The sequence below is a fragment of the Schistocerca cancellata genome, chromosome 3, assembly GCF_023864275.1.
Source record: "Schistocerca cancellata isolate TAMUIC-IGC-003103 chromosome 3, iqSchCanc2.1, whole genome shotgun sequence".
NCBI classification, from domain to species: Eukaryota; Metazoa; Arthropoda; class Insecta; order Orthoptera; family Acrididae; genus Schistocerca; species Schistocerca cancellata.
The window spans coordinates 277,036,268-277,055,919 of record NC_064628.1 but is presented as its reverse complement, the minus strand read 5'-3'; the positions used below and the strand labels follow the sequence as shown (position 1 = coordinate 277,055,919).

Here is a 19,652-nt window from a genome sequence, read left to right as displayed (position 1 = left end):
AGGAGGAGCTGGCCACTGTTCGCGAACAGCTGAGCGTGTTGATGGCCGCGGTCAGCCGTCTTCAGGCTGCTGCCTCGGAGTGTAGCGGCAGTGGGGAGTCTGGTGCGTCGCAAGGTACACCCCAGGTGTTACATGCTTCACCCACTGTCCCTGCAGTCGAGACATCTTCGCGGGTACCGGGCGCGGCTGGGCCACCGTCTCCCTAAGGGGAGTGGCGGGTTCAGCGGCGTTCGCGGCGCACGAGGCGGAGGGTCAATGTGGAGGCTGGCCGTGTGGCATTGCCCGCTCTGCCTGTGAGTGGACATGTGGCTGCTCCTGCAGCAAGGTCCGAGCAGGCACACGGGGGGAGGGGTTTATTAGTTATTGGGAGCTCCTACGTTAGGCGGGAGATGGAGCCCCTTAGGGAAATAGCGGGAAGATCGGGGAAGAAGGCCAGTGTTCACTTTGTCTGCTTGCCGGGGGGTCTCATCCGAGATGTGGAGGAGGCCCTACCGGCGGCGATAGAGAGCACTGGGTGCACCCGACTGCAAATTGTTGCTCATGTCGGCACCAATGACTCCTGCCGTCTGGGTTCAGAGGTCATCCTCAGTTCGTACAGGCGGTTGGCGGAATTGGTGAAGGCGGAAAGCCTCGCTCGCGGGGTGGAATCAGAGCTAACTATTTGTAGTATCGTTCCCAGAACCGATCGCGTTCCTCTGGTTTGGAGCCGAGTGGAAGGCTTAAACCAGAGGCTCAGACGATTCTGCGGAGATCTGGGGTGCAAATTTCTCGACCTCCCTATCGGGTGGAGAAATGTTGGGTCCCCCTGAATAGGTCAGGCGTGCGCTACACTCCGGAAGCGGCTACAAGGGTAGCGGAGTACGTGTGCAGTGTAAATGGTTTTTTTAGGTTAGAGAATCCCCTCCCTAGGCCCGACAAGACGCCTCCTACGCAAGGTAGGAGTAGACAAAATGCAACAGGGAGCAACAATATTAATGTGCTAATAGTTAACTGCAGGAGCGTCTATAGAAAAGTCCCAGAACTGCTCTCATTAATAAACGGTCACAACGCCCATATAATACTAGGGACAGAAAGTTGGCTGAAACCAGACGTAAACAGTAATGAAATCCTAAACTCAGATTGGAATGTATACCGCAGAGACAGGCTGGACAGTGAAGGGGAGGCATGTTTATAGCGATAAGAAGTGTAATAGTATCGAAGGAAATTGACGGAGATCCGAAATGTGAAATGATTTGGGTGAAGGTCACGGTTAAAGCAGGCTCAGACATGGTAATTGGATGTCTCTATCGGCCCCCTGGCTCAGCAGCTGTTGTGGCTGAGCACCTGAAGGATAATTTGGAAAATATTTCGAGTAGATTTCCCCACCATGTTATAGTTCTGGGTGGAGATTTTAATTTGCCGGATATAGACTGGGAGACTCAAACGTTCATAACGGGTGGCAGGGACAAAGAATCCAGTGAAATTTTTTTTAAGTGCTTTATCTGAAAACTACCTTGAGCAGTTAAACAGAGAACCGACTCGTGGTGATAACATATTAGACTTTCTGGTGACAAACAGACCCGAACTATTTGAAAAAGTTAACGCAGAACAGGGAATCAGCGATCATAAAGCGGTTACGGCATCGATGGTTTCAGCCGTAAATAGGAATATTAAAAAGGGTAGGAAGATTGTTCTGTTTAGAAAAAGTGACAAAAAGCAGACTTCAGAGAACCTGTTGGCTCAACACAAAAGTTTTGTCTCAAGTACAGATAGTGTTGAGGATCAGTGGACAAAGTTCAAAACCGTCGTACATAATGCGTTAGATGATTATGTGCCAAGCAAGATCGTAAGAGATGGAAAAGAGCTACCGTGGTACAACAACCGAGTTAGAAAACTGCTGCGGAAGCAAAGGGAACTTCACAGCAAACATAAACATAGCCAAAGCTTCGCAGACAAACAAAAATTACGCGAAGCGAAATGTAGTGTGAGGAGGGCTATGCGAGAGGCGTTCAATGAATTCGAAAGTAAAGTTATATGTACTGACTTGGCAGAAAATCCTAAGACATTTTGGTCTTATGTCAAAGCGGTTGGTGGATCAAAACAAAATGTTCAGACACTCTGTGACCAAAATGGTACTGAAACAGAGGATGACAGACTAAAAGCCGACATACTAAATGTCTTTTTCCAAAGTTGTTTCACAGAGGAAGATTGCACTGTAGTTCCTTCTCTAGATTGTCGCACAGATGACAAAATGGTAGATATCGAAATAGACGACAGAGGGATAGAGAAACAATTAAAATTGCTCAAAAGAGGAAAGGCCTCTGGACCTGATGGGATACCAGTTCAATTTTACACAGAGTACGCGAAGGAACTTGCCCCCCTTCTTGCAGCGGTGTACCGTAGGTCTCTAGAAGAGCGTAGCGTTCCAAAGGATTGGAAAAGGGCACAGGTCATCCTCGTTTTCAAGAAGGGACGTCGGACAGATGTGCAGAACTATAGACCTATATCTCTAACGTCGATCAGTTGTAGAATTTTGGAACACGTATTGTGTTCGAGTATAATGACTTTTCTGGAGACTAGAAATCTACTCTGTAGGAATCAGCATGGGTTTCGAAAAAGACGGTCATGTGAAACCCAGCTCGCGCTATTCGTCCACGAGACTCAGAGGGCCATAGACACAGGTTCACAGGTAGGTGCCGTGTTTCTTGACTTCCGCAATGCGTTCGATACAGTTCCCCACAGTCGTTCAATGAACAAAGTAAGAGCATATGGACTATCAGACCAATTGTGTGATTGGATTGAGGAGTTCCTAGATAACAGGGCGAAGCATGTCATTCTCAATGGAGAGAAGTCTTCCGAAGTAAGAGTGATTTCAGGTGTGCCGCAGGGGAGTGTCATAGGACCGTTGCTATTCACAATATACATAAATGACCTGGTGGATGACATCGGAAGTTCACTGAGGCTTTTTGCAGATGATGCTGTGGTGTATCGGGAGGTTGTAACAATGGAAAATTGTACTGAAATGCAGGAGGATCTGCAGCGAATTGACGCATGGTGCAGGGAATGGCAATTGAATATCAATGTAGACAAGTGTAATGTGCTGCGAATACACAGAAAGATAGATCCTTTATCATTTAGCTACAAAATAGCCGGTCAGCAACTGGAAGCAGTTAATACCATAAATTATCTGGGAGTACGCATTAGGAGTGATTTAAAATCGAATGATCATACAATGTTCATCGTCGGTAAAGCAGATGCCAGACTGAGATTCATTGGAGGAATCCTAAGGAAATGCAATCCGAAAACAAAGGAAGTAGGTTACAGTACGCTTGTTCGCCCGTTGCTTGAATACTGCTCAGCAGTGTGGGATCCGTACCAGATAGGGTTGATAGAAGATATAGAGAAGATCCAACGGAGAGCAGCGCGTTTCGTTACAGGATCAGTTAGTAATCGCGAAAGCGTTACGGAGATGATAGATAAACTCCAGTGGAAGACTCTGCAGGAGAGACGCTCAGTAGCTCGGTACGGGCTTTTGTCAAAGTTTCGAGAACATACCTTCACCGAAGAGTCAAGCACTGTATTGCTCCCTCCTACGTATATCTCGCGAAGTGACCATGAGGATAAAATCAGAGAGATTAGAGCCCACACAGAGGCATACCGACAATCCTTCTTTCCACGAACAATACGAGACTGTAATAGAAGGGAGAACCGATAGAGGGACTCAAGGTACCCTCCGCCACACACCGTCAGGTGGCTTGCGGAGTATGGATGTAGATGTAGATGTAGATGTAGATTCGGAGGATATCTCGGATATACATATAGACATACACCCTGCTTTATATACATAACAATTTTATCCTTATGCCAGCTATTTTAAATACAGAAATACGCCGATCCTACCAACGAGAAACAGCATGAGTACATGATGGATGTTGGATGTCCCTAGCATTACTGTTAATATTGAGCTGGTTCTCCACATACACAAAGTAGCCCAGAGATACGGTGAGCAGCAATCTGTGACTGTTTACTGATGCTACTGTAGTGTACAGGAAAGTGTTGTCATTGAGTGATTGGGAAGATGCTGGATGATGTACATAGAATGTCTATTTCATGTGATGAATAGCAGCTTGCTCCACGTATAAAAGTTTAATTTGATGCGATTGAGTAGGAAAAAACTGTCTTGTAATCCAGAATGAGATTTTCACTCTGCAGCGGAGTGTGCGCTGATATGAAACTTCCTGGCAGATTAAAACTGTGTGCCCGACCGAGACTCGAACTCGGGACCTTTGCCTTTCGCGGGCAAATGCTCTACCAACTGAGCTACCGAAGCACGACTCACGCTCGGTACTCACAGCTTTACTTCTGCCAGTACCTCGTCTCCTACCTTCCAAACTTTACAGAAGCTCTCCTGCGAACCTTGCAGAACTAGCACTCCTGAAAGAAAGGATATTGCGGAGACATGGCTTAGCCACAGCCTGGGGGATGTTTCCAGAATGAGATTTTCACTCTGCAGCGGAGTGTGCGCTGATATGAAACTTCCTGGCAGATTAAAACTGTGTGGCTAAGCCATGTCTCCGCAATATCCTTTCTTTCAGGAGTGCTAGTTCTGCAAGGTTCGCAGGAGAGCTTCTGTAAAGTTTGGAAGGTAGGAGACGAGGTACTGGCAGAAGTAAAGCTGTGAGTACCGGGCGTGAGTCGTGCTTCGGTAGCTCAGTTGGTAGAGCACTTGCCCGCGAAAGGCAAAGGTCCCGAGTTCGAGTCTCGGTCGGGCACACAGTTTTAATCTGCCAGGAAGTTTCTGTCTTGTAATGTTCGTATTCAGCATTAGCGGTGTGCGGCTTGAATAGTCACTTGGATTAAATATCAGGATGTAACGTTGCAAAATGCTGTGAATGGGAATGAACACGTGAGGTCGGCAGGACGGAAGGCGAATGGCCCACTTTGGATTGTTCAGAGAATTCTAGGGAAGTATGGTTTACCTATAAAGGAGACAGAGGGTAGAACATAAGTGAAATCCCTTTATGAGTACTGCTTGGGCGTTTGGGATCCCCACTAGGTCGGATTAAAGCAAGACATAGAACTAATTCCGATCCGCGCTGCAAGATTTGTTACCACTGAGTTAGATCAACATTCAAGTATTACAGAAGCGCTTCATCAGCTCAAATGGGAGTGCTTGGGGAGAAGATGACTTTTTCTGGCGAAATCATATTGAGAATATCTAGAGAACGGGCAACTGCGGCTGATTACAGAACAATTATACTGGCAGAAATGTACATTTCGCGTAAGGACCGCAAAGACAATATAAGATAAATTAGAACCCATATAGAGACATATAGGTGGCTGTTTTCTGTCGCTAAGTTTGAGAATGTAACAAGATAGTCTTAGATAAATGTAATCTTATTCAAAAAAATTCCAAAATACTGAGAGATAGCTCTATGGCCTTAATAAAAAAGTCACAAATTTTAAAATAAGAGGAGAAAGGGAATGAGTAGTAGCAGTTCAATGTACTCAACACCAAACACCGAGTGATGCCTTGTAGAGTATTTAGGCAGGTGTAGAGGTGGTCGCTACACAGCGTGGGACAGAGAGGTAGTATCACGAACGTGATGAATGCAGGAGCACGATATCGACATATCGGACTGGCATTTGGCATTCGTCGCATGATACTTTGTTCAGTAGATCAGCTGACTGTAATGTTGTTTTCATTTTAGCTTCACTGTATTCCAGGAGGAAACGAAATAAATTGCTCTATCGGGTTCATGGTTTTATTAATGTTCTCTTACAGTCTGGGGTGAAGTTGGTGTTTTCTGGAACCACACATTCTTCAAATAAATCCTCTCAACATACCGAAATACTTCCCCAAGTTCCCTGTTCTCTACTGCAGTACATCCTGAGTAGTTTCTCTCAAACATCTCCCTGCCACGTTGCTGGCTGAGCTATATGGCGAGAGATGTTTAGTACTACATTTTACCTGCCGTAGTTTCTTCCAAATTCTTGGAGAGAGCCATTGTCTGAAAGTACAGATTGTGTTATTCCATACGTAAGAATATAACCATTCAGCATTTCAGTACATAAAATAATACTACTTGAACGTAACAAAATTCGCCTCTCGACTTGTCCAACTGCCCTTATGCGTCAGATGCTACTATTTCGAGGATGTAGAGGTATAATGCTCTATTTCGGCATTTGGGCAGTTTGTTGGTGTCTTTGCCCGCTGACGAACGTAGCAGGACTTCATGCTTCCTTGCATAATCGTGCGATCATAAGGTAAGTATTACTTCTGTTTGACAATGAACTGCACTGGACTAGCACACTTCCTTAAGCTAAACAGAATCTTCTCTTCAGTGTATCTCGTAGTCCAACAGGTCCCCCACACTCACTCACGCACGCGCGCACACACACACACACACACACACACACACACACACGAGAAAAGGGAAACAGAGAGAGAGAGAAAGAGAGAAAGGAGGAGGAGGAGGAAGAGAGAGAGAGACAAACAAAGAGAAAGAGACAGAGATAGCACAGCACAGACAACATGTCTTGGCTGACTTACCTAGTCCTGCCGCGCCGGCTCCTTGGTTATCGTTCAGATGACCTGCAACTGTCTATCCTCTGGTTGCCTCATTTAGAGCCATACAAATGTAATAGTTACAATACGTCCTTAATTATTTGTTAAGTGTATTCCAATATCTGTTTTCTCCATTGGTTTTGACTCTCTTCAGCTCCCAGTAGTGACACAGAAATTGTTCCTTGGAGTCTTAATACAGGTCCTATCACCCATTCTCCATTTCTTATCAGTTTTATCCATATGCACTTTCCGTCGCCGTGTCTACGGTTAACCCCCTCACCGTTTATCAGCCAGCAGTAAGTTAGAAATACATTATTCTTTTCGGCTGTGACTGAACATCTTTTATTTTTCTCTGTCACACGGGAGACTATTCTTTAGCAGTCAAAACGTTATAGCGTATCGCTCAGTCCCATACTGACCCCTCTGTGGGCATTCCGACAGGAAACGTAGTGCTAAGTAGATCTCGTAGTACCTTCACTACGATCTACTTCTATTTGCTAATTACTGCATACTATGTGGCACTGAAGAACTACTGAATACCGAAACCCTGGGGCTCACCATAGTCAGTCACGTAATTAACCTTGTCCTAAGCCACAATAGGTTAAGTGCATTATTCATTTCCAGTTAACTTCCTCATTTACTAGAAGTATAAAGATAACAGTAAATAGTTATGTTTGTTTCATAAGCGGTATATCCGATTTCGACGCCTTCTTGATAGCTACCACAGGTTGTAATGTACAAATCGTTCAGCCAATTAAACTTTTTACCACTTCTTCAGCAATGCAACCTTCCTTGTGAAGCAGGTTTGAGAAGATTCAGAACTGTACAGTCCACGTCCATCTAATGTTCAGTGTTTCGTTCTCGTTGCTATACCCCGGAACAGGATTGCAGGCCAGCACTAAAAATTTGCTATCGTTATTTACTAACGATGTCATGAGTGCAGCGTTCTGATTCAATGACCAGCAGACTTCCTACTTGGAGGCAAAGCTGAGCATGCCTAGGAAACCACAGAAGCGACTGCCACGTTCAAGACCGGCTGAGTGCTCCAATTCACTATTGAAGACCAGTAACATCATGGAACAGACACATATCGCTACTCTGGAGATAAATCAGTGTCACACAAGGAAACCCAGTATAACGCAATAGTTCAGTCACTAATTTAACGGAAAACGGCATCTGAAAACCGGAGATACGAAAGTCTGAAGCCACTGGGAGAGCTGTCCGTACGAGAAACTCATGACGTCAGTGCTACCCCCACCACTGAAGAGCGCATGTAAAGCGTTTGTGTACACAGGAGGACTTTCTTAATGTCACTCTCAGTTGTATCAGTCCCGTGGTGCAGGGAACGCTATGTTAGTTGACCCTCCACGCGCCTAATCGTCTACTGTCTTCCAAGGAGTCTCAAGTGTCGCTGTAGAGACTCTGCTACTGTAAGCTGCAGCACCAGCTTCCGAGTCATCACTTATGGGGTGCAGATACGCCACTATTCTCCTGGCCTACTGTATGAGACCCACCGTCGTGAGTGGGAGCCAATGTTCTGGCAGCATACACTAATGCAATCAGCCTCTGACTCCAAACTGGAGGTCACTGGTCGAACTCTTCACAACAACGAGTGCTATAGGCTGGGCTGGAAGGCGAGTCTCCTGGGCGCATGCCCTCATCGAGATCGGTTAGGAGATTAGCCCCCGACCCTGCTATCCGCCGCCGTCCTTAGAGGACCATCTCAGATGCGATGCCTCGGGACCATGGACTATCTGTGAAGCAACTGCGGCCATGCGAACAGGACTGCTGGGCGACATGTCCCGCTACTGCTGACTGTGTCCGCATACTGCTGGCCGATTTAGCTGCCATCGTCTGCAGAGGACAATCCTGTTTCTCTGATTAATAAACGTAATCGTTGTGAATGATGGTTTCTTGCCGCTCTGTGGCATGATCAGATCCTCCTCATTACACCTTGCTCAGCACAATCGTCACAACGGTGTTTGTCTCACACTGGACCCTTACAACATGCATTCGTTGTATAGGACGCCAGTTGACTTTACTGTCATGGGCACTTGATCTACATCTGCACTCTCGAGGCCACCGTTAATTGCATGACAGAGTTCTTCGAGTGCTACAGCCACGAATCCATTCACATATGAAAGCTGGGAAGAATGATTGCTTAATGACCTCTGCACTTAGTAATTTGTCTGATCTGATCTTCACGGTTACTATGGTTGGGATACTTAGGGCGATAAAGTATAGTCCGCGATTCATCATTTAAATTGTTTCCATTAAAATTTGTAAGTGTACTGTCACGTTGTAGTTAGAGTCTGTGTTCAAGGGAATGTAAATTAAGTTTTTCAGAATTTCCGTGATGCTCTCGCTTGGGACACCCAAACCTGTAACCATACGGTCTTGATATACCAGCCTGTTTTGTTGACATCGTTTTTAAAGGTTGGGTTTCAGTTCAGTATTCTTTATATAGAGATCCTGATGGGGATCTGTTGAGCACAAAATGACAGTGAGTACAGATGGTTTATAGGCGGTTTCCCATCTGCCTCGGCGAATGCTGGCTGGTTCCCCTTATTCCACCTCAGTTACACTATGTCGGCGCTTGCTGCGCAAACACTGTCTCCACGTACGCTTACACCATCATTACTCTACCACTCAAACATTTGGGGTTACACTCGTCTGGTATGAGACGTTCCCGGGGGGCCCCACTGGGGACCGAACCGCACAGTAACCCTGGGTTCTGTGTGGAGCGGCGGTGGGGTGCGTGGCCTGCTGTGGCCGGCTGTGGGGTTGTGGACCACTGAGGGCTACAACGGGACAAAGCCTCTCCGTCGTTTCTAGGTTCCCGGTTCAACACACAATACACACACAGATAACTCTTACAAATAAATGTTTTCCTGTATTAAAACACAAAGGACATTGTTTCGCAGACTAATCAAGGTCGTGAGAGATACCATACCGTTTCACTGCACGGTAAACAGCTCACAACCATGAACGACAGATCTGTGCAGGGTGTGGCGTAGTTCGCCAACCGTTTTGTCAAGAGGCGGCGTGTGACGACCGCGACCCATCCGTTAATGAAGCCCGCGGCACCAGATCTGCATGATTTATGGACTCAATTAAACACATAAACCAGGCTGGGCGCTGTGATAGGGCCGAGATCGATAGCCGCGGCGGCTCTTAGCGCGGGTTTCACTGCGTTACCTCTGTGCCGTCCTCCCTCTGCCCGGCCACCGAAATTAATTTTCTCCCTCACGGCAGTCGTTAAATCTCGGCTTCCATTTCGAGAGCGAACGGAGACCGCTTACACGAGGGATCCGGCGCGCCAGGGCGCTGACGCCGGCAGGAGGCGGCAGGTGGGCGAGGTTGCGCTGCGGCTGGAGCGCGTCTTCCTGGCTGCGGCTGGAGAACCGATCAGATCCTGCGGTGTCCAATCACCACTAGCATGCAGAGACGCGCACGTATTTGCTTGTGAGAGGAGCATTAATGTCTGGAAAATCTCTATCGATTCACTAAATGTACTAGGTTTGATCAGCTTATACTGAAGAAATAAAAATATTTTTTTTTTCTGCATTGTCCAGTCACATTAATGTGACCACCTGTGAAAAGCTTGAGTAGCCACCTTTTGCATCCAGGACCGCAACGAAACGTCAATCAATAGTCAATGAGGTTCTCGAAGGTACAGACAATTTATGTGGAGCCCTGCCGACTCCAACGTTGTAGCCAACTGTATTAGGTCTCTCGGTTGAGGACACACGGCGCGAACAGCCCAATCAAGGGGCTCCATAGATTCTCAACTGGGTTTAAATTCCAGGAGTTTGGTAAAACGATCATGGTGCTCTTAGAAACACGTGTGTACACAGTGATCTGTATGACACGTTGCATTGCCCTGCCGGTAGATGACATCGTGGCGAGGAGAAAAAAGAGCAGGTACTGGTGGGATCCCCAATGATAAAGGCATACTTGTGTTGATCGACTGTGCCTTCCATAATAACGAGGTAACTCAGGGAACGCCAAGAAAACTTTCCCTAGACCATAATTTTCCGATGATTGTTGCAGGGTATTAACTTTTAGACGTTTCACGCCGTATACGCCAACGGCCATCAGTTTAATAAGTATAAAACATGATTCGGCTAAGAAGTCCTCCTGTCGCCACTCACTGGACGTCCAGTAGCGTTACGGGCGTGCAAATTCCATCCTTCGTCGGTGATGAACAGCAGTCAGCCTGGTTACGGGAACCAGCCACCTGCTGCGGAGAGTAATACGCAGCAACGTTGGCCGAACGGTCCTTGGGGAGACACTACTGATAGCTCCTTGGTTCATACAGGTGGTCAGTTGCTCAGTAGTAGCACGCCTGTTCTCCTATACACATCTACGTAACACTCATTTATTCCCGTCGTCTATGGTCCATGGTGCACCAGAGTTCCCACGGACCCTGTTTGGAACAGCGAAGTTTTACGATGCACCGTACACACATAGGTGACAAATGTCATGGTATACCTCCTAATACCATGTCAGGCCTCCTTCTGTCTGGTGAAGAGCAGCACTCGATGTGGCTTATTCTCAACAAGTCATTTGGAGTCCCCTATAGTAGTACAGCCGTACACAATAGCGAAAGTGTTGCTGGTGCAGGATTTTGTCAGTGAACTGACCTTACGATTATGTCCCATGAAGGTTGGATGACATACTTGCCGAGCAGTCTGGGTGGCCAAAACGTTCGCTCAAATTGTCCAGTTCGGCCTCTGTGGCCGAGCAGCCGCTTCAGTCAGGAACCACATTGCTGCTACCGTCGCTGGTTCGAATCCTGCCTCGGGCATGGATGTGTATGATGTTCAGATGGCTCTGAGCGCTATGGGACTTAACATCTGAGGTCAACAGTCCCATAGAACTTAGAATTACTTAAACCTAACTAACCTAAGGACATCACACACATCCATGCCCGAGGCAGGATTCGAACCTGCGACCGTAGCAGCAGCGCGGTGCCGGACCGAAGTTCCTACAACCGCTCGGCCACAGCGACCGGCTGTGTGTGATGTCCTTAGGTTAGTTATCTTTAAGCGGTTCTAAGTCCAGGAGTCTGATGACCTCAGATGTTATGTCCCATAGTGCTTAGAGCCATTTGAACCATTCCTTGAATTGTCCAGCTCGAAATGTCCAGAACGATCTTCAAACCAGTCATGAACGATTGTGGACCGGTGGCATTGCGCATGGTCATCCATAAAAATTACATCTTCGTTTGGGAAAACAATGTCCATGAATGGCTACAAACACTCTCCAAGCAGCCGAGCATCCAGAGGACGCAGTCCATTCCATGTAAACACTCCATTCCATGTAAACACAATCCACACCATTATGGAGCCACCACCAGACTGAACAGTGCCTTCTTTGACAATTTCGGTCCATAGCTTCGTCGGGTCAGCGCACCACTCGAATCCTACCATGAGCTTCTGCCAACAGAAATCAGGATTCATCTAACCAGGCCACTGTCACCCAGTCGTCTAGGCTCCAACTGAAACGGTGACGATCCCAGGAGAGGCGCCTCAACAAATGTTGTGCTGTTAGCAAAGGCACTCACCTCGGTCGTCTTCTGCCTTGGCCTGTTTAAGTGCAAATTTCGCTGCACTGTCCTAATGGATACATTAGTCGTACGTCCCACACTGACTTCAGCGGTTATTCCACGCAGTGTTGCTTGTCTCTTACAGTCCGATTCATCAATAATTACGGTTCGCGCATGTCGAGGCACGGACGGGGATTGCGTTTCTGCTGGTTACAAGCGACAGTTGCGTTACGCGCACACACGTGCACTGCGTTCGAAGAAAGCATGTATCCTGCTAATTATGTCTGTCGGTTGCTTTACAAACTGTCGTACCTTCTGGAATTTCTACCGTATCTCTTCACCCTGTGACCAAAAATACGTAGTTCTTGCTACTTGTCTCACCAGTCGACGTCTTTCTTACCTGATGTCACAAATTATTTCCCTTTACCTGTTGTATACGTGTGTCATCAATAATTAACATGCTTTTGTACAACTACATTATGACTACTTCTGGAGTCATCTCGACTGGTCTTCTTCTCCGCTTACACACAATGTTGTGCTCCAATAGCACTAATTCAAAGACTTCTTCCTAAGTGTAATGAATGTGTCGCGAGAAATTAATACGTGTGATCGACCGGGACTCAAACCAACATCTCCATGTCACCAAAGGTAATCTTCCGAGCCATTGTACGATCTGAGGGTGCCTCCAGAACTGGCTCAGACTTTCATTTTCACCCATATTTTCTGCTATAGCTTACCTATCGATCAGATGGATATCAGTATTTCTTAATCGGAGAAAACATTTCACTTTTCTTTTACCTCATGTTTACTACGCGTGACTGCCCCTCATACTTCCCTTTGTTTACTTAATAGTATGTTTCCAGTCGCATTCTGTATCTTACTGAGCTCAGTTTGAGCTACGTGGCGGAACTGGCGAACTCCTCAAGTAACCCCTCCCCAACCCCCCCCCCCCATCCCATCCCCGTGACAACGGCTGCCGTCTTGCACCCCAGATAAACGAAAGAAGGTTGAAAGGTCGGGGACAACCTCAGTGTTAACATTAACAGTAAAATGATGATGAGGATAAGCTCAGGGAAGTCAACGCTGGAGATGAATAGCTATAGATACTACGTCTTAACACAGCGAATATATATACCAGGCTAATGAGCAAGTCACTGCATATGACTGCAGATGGCAGTGTACCTGTCCTGAAGTCACCCAAACAGAGCGCTTGGTGTGGTTCGGTATCTTCACGTCTTTTGCGGGAGAATATTCAAATGGTTCAAAGGGCTCTGAGCACTATGGGACTTAACATCTGAGGTCATCAGTCCCCTAGAACTTAGAACTACTTAAACCTAGCCAAACTATGGACATCACACACATCCATTCCCAAGGCAGGATTCGAACCTGCGACCGTAGCGGTCGCACGGTTCCGGAATGAAGGAGAATATTCGTTTCTTGAAAATACCTGCGATATGGACATGGACTGTTTTCTGTCGAACGCGGTCTGTGTTACTTAAGGTCAAAGGAAATCGTTGGTGGACAATTGTCTTCGTGATCTACTCGACGACGTAACGGAAATATAGAGAAGTAGGTGATTTGGGTCTTCCATTTCTTTTGTGAATAAAAAGTTAATCTCCATATCATTAGCTAATAGACTTCTCAGACTCCTTATTGAAGGCAATCTCATTTATTGTAGGCTGTTGTTCCACTCCTCAATAACTAGTCGATTATTAAATTAGCGTGATTCCAGAATTCCTTCTTACCCAGCGAATTGGCAGTCTTTCACGCTACTCCACACACTTAATTTACATAAATGAAGTTGTCCCGGAGTAGTAAATACTCCATATGATATCAAGATTGTATGTCAGTTAGAAGATGTTGATTTCTTTCTCAGAACTTCGGCTAATAACAAGGCGGAGACACCTACAAGTGAAATTTACGGCTGGAGTCACTAGTGCACATCAGTACGTTTGTACTAAAAATTTCTTTGGTAGCGCACGAAATAGATCTTGGCTGCATGAGTGATGCACATTGCAATACGTGTAGAACCGTGAATCTACCTGCAGACTTCAGACGATGAACCGTTAGCACAGAGTGAGAAGATTAACAGGTGGCGGCCTCGTAACCTAGTTCTATGACCATCCACTACGGCGCCAAGCTTTCGTTAAAATCTCGGCAAGGTGCACCCCTAACCCTAGTCGAAAAATTCGCCTCAGAACGGTTGCTGGTTGTCAGTGCTGTGTTTACCTGTCTACGATTCTGAAATATCATTTTTTCCAGTTCATAGATATTACGCGAATCTGTTATGATTAGAACAACATTGACAGAAAACAATGTGTCCCTAAGTCCCTCTTGTTTTGTTGGAACCTCCTCTGTAAAGCTGTCCGCTGCAGTAAGAGGATAGTTATCCTGATGAAGAAGCTCCCGTTTTGACAACATCCCGATGAGTTTCAGTTTGGTTGCCTCCCACAAACGTATCAGTTAACCGCGTAATATCCTCCGTTCGCTGTTTCACCTTCTTTGAGGTATTTAGCGCAGGTAACATCCCTCGAGTCCCAAAAAACTAATACCGTCAAATTGTCAACTGATGTGACTGACTTGAACTTGTTTGGGGTGGGTAAGGACGGGTGTCCCTACTGTTTCGATCGAACTTTGATTCGGGTTCAAAGAAGTGAATCCATGCTTCATCCATTGTCAAAAACATTTGAGAAATGTCACAGGATCTTCCTCAAAAAGAGTCAAGTTTCCGGCGGGCATGGTGTGTCACTGGCCTTTTCTTCTACTGTCAGGCTTCTTGGGATCCATGGACATGAGGCCGTTTGCATTTCAGTTACAATTCTTATTATGTGTCCAACGCGTACCTGGGATATGCCCACTCTCTCAGCAACCGTTTTGTCAACACCCCGACGAGTTTCAGTTTGGTTGCCTCCCAAAAACATATCAGTTGACCGCGTAAGCCGGTCTGCCACGATGATATCCTTTACTACAAGTGAGCCGTTTTCCTTCACACTTGCAGTTAACGGCCTTCCAATGCGAGGTGTATCTTGGAGAGAGGTATTGCCCCGCTTGAATTCTGCCACCCAATTTTTCACAGAAAAATGGGAAGCAGAATCCACCCCTAAAGTCTCCATCGAGTCATTATGTATTTCCTGTGCACTCATGGGCTTTTTGAGCTAGTCTTTGACGACCACAACCTTCCTTTCCTTATCCGTTTTTGAGAAAGGGTGCACCTGGAAAGTTTCGAACTCCAGTATCTGAAAAAAAGATATTGAAAAATTGGTATGGAACCCAGAAAAGGAATGTACTACACACATCAAAAACAGTTATGCATCAACCAAATTCCCAGAAATCCTGAAGGCACACGTTTACTGTGAATATTGTATCACAGACATAGCCCCTCTGACTGTTTAGAGATGTCACTAAACCCAACCAAAGATGTGTATGGATGAGCAGCCCCTATAAGACGGAGGGGGTCCGAAAGCCGATCACGTCCAGTCTTTCCACCCGGAAGGCGGTACGCGGCTCATGTTGTATGTGGTTCAGCCATACCTAAACGGTCAATACCGCGGTTCGATCGTGTCCGCATTATTAGTTTGTGCCAGGAAGGGCTCTTAACAAGGGAAGTCTCCAGGCGCCTCGGAGTGAACCAAACCTATATTGTTCGGACATGGAGGAGATACAGAGAGACAGGATCTGTCGATGATATGCTTCGCTCAGGCCCCCCCCAAGGACTACTACTGCAGTGGATGACTGCTACCTAAGGATTATGACTCGGAGGAACCCTGACAGCAACGCCACCATGTTGAATAATGCTATTTGTGAATCCACAGGACGTCGTGTTACGACTCATACTGTGCGCAATAGGCTGTATGATGCTCAACTTCACTTCCGACGTCCATGGCGAGGTCCATCTACGCAAACACAATGCCATCTAGCGCTGTACGGATGGGCCCAACAACATGCCGAATGGACCGCCCAGGATTGGCATCACGTTCTCTTTGCCGATGACTGCCACGTATGCCTTAAACCTGACAATCGTTGGAGACGTGTTTGGGGGCAAGACGGTAAGCGTGAACGCTTAGACACAGTGTCAAGCAAGTGCAGCAAGGTGGAGGTTCCCTCCTGTTTTGTGGTGGCATTATGTGGGGCCGACGTACAATTCATGCCCCCATCGTGCACATCTTGTCAATGACTTCCTTCAGGATAACGACGTTGCTGAACTAGAGTCAGCATGTTGTCCAGACATGCATGCCTGGGATACACTGAAAAGGGCTGTTTGTGGATAACGTGACCCACCAAACACTCTGAGGGATCTACCCCGAATCGCCGTTGAGGAGTGGGACAATCTGGACCAACAGTGCCTTGCTGAACTTGCAGATAGTATACACGACGAATGTGGGCATGCATCGATGCAAGAGGACATGCTACTGGGTGTAAAGCCGGTGTGTAAAGCAATCTGGGCCACCAACTCTGAAGGTTTCGCTGTATGATGTTACAGTATGCAATATGTGGTTTCCATGAGCAATAAAAAGGGCGGAAAAGATATTTATGTTGATCTCTATTCCAATTTTCTGTACAGTTTCCGGAACTCTCGGAACCGAGGAGATGCCAAACTTTTCTTGATGTGTGTATTAGTCGCTAAATTGACATTCGGCTAAGCCAAGTATTTCATGGGTGGGCCGAGAACTTTTCAGTCACCCCTCGTACATAGCTCTGGTTTCCATAGTCGGACGGAAGAATGCAGATCTTGTTCCTTCAACTCATTTGTATCCCTCCATATATCCGGAGAGTGCTATCGACCACGCTGTCATCAAACGCTGATTGACTCAGTGATCCTCGGTAACAAAAGAGGAGAAGAGTATTTCATGCTATTTTCTATGCGGTTTGTAAGAACAATTGTCCTACTCATGTCTGAACATAAGCGGATAAGTAGTACTAAATCATTTAGTGTGAGTGAAGTGATATACTGTAGCTTCATTTAACTGGAGGCCAACAGCAGCACACTTTCGTCTGTTGTACGTCTCTGCACTGATAAATTTGCTTAACATCTAAAGCGTCTGGCAATACGGATTGAGGTCATTACTGATAAATTTGTACAAAAATCTAATTGCATTTCTACGGCATCCATCAGAATACCACATTCTGAAAGGAGAGTAGATTAAAGTAGGGGATCTTGTTAAAGGTATACTTTCAGGAACTACGACGATGGATGGTGAGCTAGACATACTGGATATAGTTTTTAGGCGGTTCAATACGTCCAACTAGGTAAATACTGCGCTGGTAACCGCTTTCCGCCTCACTTACACCTCACGCAAACACTTAGAAAACATTATCATACAAGAACAAGAATTTTATGCGAGAAGCAGACAGGTGGATCACACAGGTTCCTTTCCGAAGTAAGTGGTGCCGCCATGAAAAATATCCAACCACCAGCTGCCACTAATATTGCAGAAACCGATATATCATATCTCGTCCCCGTAATGAAGACGGGAAAGGGAGAAAAAGGAGAATAAAAGTATACTTTCCGGAAAGCTACATAGAATCCTAGCACTGACGGCTCAAAAAATTGCCACTAGTGGCGACCTTTGGACTGAAAGCCCCCTGTTGGCTCTGCGGACACCTGACGTAGTAAGGAGAGTATAGGAAACCAACACATTACTCTTATCGGAAGGTGATTCTGCTCCTAGTTAATGAAAAATGGGACCAACTGCTTCGTTCTACCATCCTCAGCACCTTTAAAAATTTTCCCAAAAGCTGTGGCATGGAAATTCATTTGCGCTCTATTTAACATACAGCTTATCTCTCGCTCCCACAAGCTCCCCTAATTGTAACGCTCACACACCAACCAGTCCATCGCTGTGAGACACTCCTGCCCATGCAGTCACACTTTCCCATTCTCACTCGCTCGTTCAGCCCAACTTACTGTCATTATCTCTTTGTGTCTCTCTGTCACTGTCTCCTGTCAAACGGCCATAGTCTCCTTCGTTCTGCCATACTATTAATGTCTCCTACCACTGTCACTGTCTTCTCTTGCTCTCTCTTACTGCTACTGTCTCATTCACTCTTTCCCACTGCTACTGTCTCTTGTCACTGGTACTATCTTCATCCCCCTCGTGGTCACTCTTATAGTCTGTCACTCATTATCACTGACTGTAATCCACTTTCACTTTCTCCTTCCCTTTATTCCTCTCCCGCTAGCAGTGTCTTCCTCACCCTTTTGCTAGCATTGCCAGCTATGTTCCACTGCCATTGTGTCCCTCGCTTTCTCTCACGAAGACACGGTCTCATTCACCTTTTGTATACTATAACTACCGTCTGCTATGTTCCAGCATTTGTTACTTTACAGTCTCTTTCCCATTACCACTGTCTCCTTGTCTCTCAGCATAAAAATGCGTGAATATGGTCTGAAATAGGACATTAAAAAATGAGTCCACAGCCTGCCAGGATCTCAGATGCTAGAGAAATTATAATCTCTGTGACGTTCTCGTAATGTTTTTGTCTGAAATATACACTACAGGCCATTATAATTGCTACACAAAGAAGAAATGTAGAGGATAAATGGGTATTCACTGGACAAATATATTATTCTAGAACTGACATGTGATTACATTTCACGCAGTTTGAGTGCATAGATTCTGAGAAATCGGTACCCAGAACAACCATCTCTGGCCGTAATAACGGCCTACATGGCATGGGCATTGAGCCAAACAGAGCTTGGATGGCGTGTACAGGTACAGCTGCCCATGCAGCGTCAACACGATACCACAGTTCATCAACAGTTGTGACTGGCGTATTGTGACGAGCCAGTTGCTCGGCCACCATTGACCAGACGTTTTCAGTTGGTGAGAGATCTGGAGAATGTGCTGGCCAGGGCGGCTGTGGAACGTTTTCTGTATCCACAAAGGCCCGTACAGGACCTGCAACATACCGTCGTGCATTACCCTGCTGAAATGTAGGGTTTCGCAGGGATCGAATGAAGGGTAAAACCAAGGGTCGTACCACATCTGTAATCTAACGTCCAGTGTTCAAAGTGCCGTCACTGCGAACAAGAGGTGACCGAGACGTGTAACCAATGGCACCCCATACCATCACGCCAGGTGATACGCCAGTATGGCGATGACGAAGACACGCTTCCAATGTGCGTTCACCGTGATGTCGCCAAACACGGATGCGACCATCATGATGCTGTAAACAGACCATGGATTCATACGAAAAAATGATGTTTTGCCATTCGTGCACCTAGGCTCGTCGTTGAGCACGCCATCGCATGCGCTCCTGTGTGTGATGCAGCGTCAAGGGTAACCGCAGCCATGGTCTCCGAGCTGATAGTCCATGCTGCTGGAAACGTCGTCGAACTGTACGTGCAGATGGTTGTTGTCTTGTAAACGTCCCCACCTGTTGACTCGGGGATCGAGACGTAGCTGGACGATTCGTTACAGCCATGCGGATAAGATGCCTGTCATCACGACTGCTATTGATACGAGGCCGTTGGGATCCAGCGATGTCGGGATACGATAACCCGCAATCGCGATAGGCTACAATCGGACCTTTATAAAAGTCGGATACGTAATG

General features: G+C 46.4%; 1 non-coding gene across 1 annotated transcript; it reads right to left on the bottom strand.

Moving 5' to 3' along the window:
• Window positions 1-4,235: 4,235 nt before the first annotated feature.
• On the bottom strand, window positions 4,236-4,310 carry Trnas-cga (transfer RNA serine (anticodon CGA)). Its single transcript has one exon. It is a non-coding gene; the product is annotated as a tRNA-Ser (tRNA).
• Between the last annotated feature and the right edge of the window lie 15,342 nt (window positions 4,311-19,652).